The sequence below is a fragment of the Sorghum bicolor genome, chromosome 5 (assembly GCF_000003195.3).
Source record: "Sorghum bicolor cultivar BTx623 chromosome 5, Sorghum_bicolor_NCBIv3, whole genome shotgun sequence".
Taxonomy (NCBI): domain Eukaryota; kingdom Viridiplantae; phylum Streptophyta; class Magnoliopsida; order Poales; family Poaceae; genus Sorghum; species Sorghum bicolor.
Genome location: NC_012874.2, coordinates 50998975 through 51002656, shown reverse-complemented (window position 1 = coordinate 51002656; position 3682 = coordinate 50998975).

The following is a 3682-nucleotide window of genomic DNA, read 5'->3' as shown; positions in this document are numbered from 1 at the left end:
TGATGATGAGAGGGGCCCACATAATCTGGTGGCAATTGTCCTTCCTTGAAAGTTCTAGCCACGGCGTTGAAAACCGTATTGGACAGTACACCAGCTTGGTTGATCAAAGCTCGGTTGATAGCACTATCAACCATCTCTTGAAGTTTACCAGGATTGGCTTCAAAAGTAACCTGCCGCGGTGCCGGCAGTGCATCTTTCTGGATCACTTCGCCGCTCCTGTTCATGCTGAAGGACCTCAGGCATTGCTGCTTGTAATCCTCCATGGCTTTAGCAATAGCTTGCTTCTGCTCATCCTTGAGATTGGCTTTCGTCACAGGGATGACGTTCTCCTGATCAAACTCAGAAGTCGACATGTTGATTTTGATCCTGAATCTGTCCCACTGGGCGTGCCAAAAGATGTGTTGATGCAAAAGCTAGATCTGCAAACACAAAGGGCTAATACCCGATTTAAACGTTAAGCCGTGCCAGCCGATTTAACCTTACTATCGGCAAAGGTGGTAACTCGAATACTTTGGTCCCGACAACAGCGATGCGCCCGGATGTCACGGCCAAGAGGTATTCACGCGGAACTTGAGAACATGCCGAGCTTAAGTCGACGAATTCCTAAGAACTCGTAATGAAAAGGAAAATATGACGAAGTCGTCAAAAAAGTAGATGCTGGAATATGAGTAAAGACTTGTGTTTGATTGAATGATAGATAGATCATTACAAGGCCCTAAGGTCCATATTTATACCCTGCTCAAAGAGCTACAATCAGACACGACTAAGACTCGAATTCCAAATTAAACAGAATCTGTATACAAAACGAATTTAAACAGCTAAGGAAAACATAAAACCACCCCCTTGTAACTGACCGGGTCACCGCTATAGATCAATCGGCAACCTCCACGCTTTCCTTCAGAGTCATCAGCAGTTTCCCTGTTATGGCCATCGGCAAACACCAATATTGATCATCGGCAAGAACACATCACCACCTTTGGACCTAGTCACATTCAATCTCCTCTTCATCGGCAACCATCCTCATCGGCAACTCACCCTGTAGATCAAGCACCGCCGTCTTATCTTGCCGACCTACACTTTACCAATCATGGACACATGCCCAAAAACGGTGTCAACAGGGGTGTATAGTTTAAAATTCTTGTTTTGCATGTTCATACTGTGGTTGGGCTGAAATGAATTTTCTACAGGTACACTAACCACGTCCCCGCTTAGAACGCTAGTTACGTTATGAGAGAACGTTGTGTGCCACCGCATATATTGATTAGTGTTCACTTTTGTTTCTAAGTTTGTGAGATCGTAAGTCCGTGCATGCATCATGTTCATTTCATATCATTGCTTACTTTCCCCCTTAATTTAATCTGTCCCAATTCTAAATAAGATAATTAAAGATAATCCTCAATCTTACCCAAGGTATTCCATTTGCAGCAGATGGCACGCACTAGGCTCACCGCTCGCAAGTCCACCGGTGGGCGGGCCCCTCGCGATCCGTTGGCAGCCAGGAGCTTGCGTCATAAGAGCAAGTTCCTGGAGGAGTTTGGGATGCCCACCTTGCTTTGGAGGGTGCTCAGTTCGATGGGGTATCCCGAAGGAAGGGAACCTCGCTACTATTGGGACAAGGAGCAGCTCGGTGACTGGACCCTAGTGGGGATCGAGGCAGTGGTCTCTACCAGTGGAGGTAACCCCGCCTGAGGCTGCTGGGTGTACGAGTCCCGAGGTGCCACGCCTTTCCACGGTGCCAGCAGGGCAGCTTTCGCAGTCCTGAGGGATCTCATGGAAAGGTTTTTGCAGGAGCTGGCCCACGCCTTCGCTGGGGTGTTTCCTTGGGGTGACCCCTACACTTCGGTGTGGGATCAGTCTAAGGTGAACACTCTAGAGAGGAGTGCGGATGAGGACCAGCACAGTGACAGCGCAGCTATGAGTGCTATGTACGCCTTGATGAAGACCTATGGGGGCCTAGACCGTTGTTTGGGGCACTTGTCCGGGTCTCTTCTCACAGTCCAGGTTGAGAAGCGCCAGCTGTAGCGTGAGTTCGACACTGAGGTTGAGAGGCTGCAGGCAGAGTTGGCCCACGTGACCCGAGAGAGGGAGCAGGCGGTCCAGAAGAACAGTGAGCTGAGCCAGGAGCTGCTTGCAGTGAGAGAGCAGCGAGATAGGGTAACTACTGCTCACAAGAACTGCGAGCGCATGCTAGTTCATGTGCTTGGTCAGAGGAATGAAGCCTGGCACGAGGAGGACACCCTGAGGGCCCCACAGCTAGAGCTTGAGCAGCAGCTAGCTAATGCTGAGGAGTACAATGAGAACTTGCATGAGGAGATCCTCCAGCTGCATAATCTGCTCCACCCTCACCACCTGCCTGGAGCAGCTGAGTTAGACTCCGAGGACGAGATGGATGAGGATCCAGAGATAGGGGCAGCTGCTAGTGGAGGCGAGGACGAGGAGGGCTCCGGCATGGACAATGACCATAGCGAGTAGATGCTAGGGCTCTAGAGCTAGTCCTTCTTCTTTTGTTGTTAATGTTGCATGGCATGTCTTGTACTTTTCGATCTGGGATATGTAAAACTTTATGAGATAACGCTGAAAGTCCAGTGTATGTATGCTGGTAATTTTGGATGTATGCGAACCTTGTTGCTTGAATGTCACGTGATCTGTTAGTAATGTTGTATGCGGATGATGAATTGTTTTGCCTCTGTTTATTGTGCAAATTTATTTCCTCAGTAAATTCAGTACGGCATAATTCTACACATGTCTACCGTTGATGGCAACTCCTAACGATTGCTTATCATTGACGCATGCAGATGGTGCAAACACGTGGTGGGGGTAATAGCAACCCGGGTCTTGGAGCATGTACCTCCGAAGGTGGGGCTCGACGGAATGAGGATAGAGCACCATCACCGCCGCCACAACCACCTCCTCCGTACATTGCGGACGTGTTCTTCGTGCAGTTTCTGGGCAGTCAACGCAATATGGAGTAGATGCAGCGCAACATGGAGGAAGCCCTACACAATATCGCTGAAAACACCCACCGTGGGGATAACCAGGGCGGCCGCGAAGTCAACCAGTACAGCTCTTTCAAGGACTTCATGGATACCAAACCACCGGTCTTCAAAAAGGCCTTAGAACCACTTGAGGCAGATGAGTGGATCAATACCATGGAGCAAAAGTTTCGTCTTCTTCGGATGACTGAAGAACTTAAGGCTGAGTATGCAGCGCATCAGTTGCAGGGACCTGCTGGGATTTGGTGGTCCCATCACCGTACCACCTACCCAGAGGGGACCCCGATCACCTGGAACCGCTTCACCACCGCTTTCCGGGGAAATTACATTCCTCCGGGTGTGGTTGAAATGAAGATTGGGGAGTTCATGAGGTTGTCTCAGGGAACGAAGTCCGTGAAGGAGTATCTACACGCTTTCAACAATCTCACTTGCTATGCCCCCGAGTTTGTGAACATGGAGGCCACGAAGATCACCAGTTTCCAGCGAGGTTTGAGCCCAAAGATGCTGAAAACCATGGGTACAGGAACCCGGGCTACCTTCAATGCTTACATCAGTGACTGTCTGACCCAGGAGAACAATAACAACAACTATAGTGCATCCAAGTCTCGTAAGAGGGCTTTTGAAGCCGGGTCGTCTCAATCTAGGGCACTAGTGGCAGGGCGACAGCACTATCATCCTCCTGCCCCAGG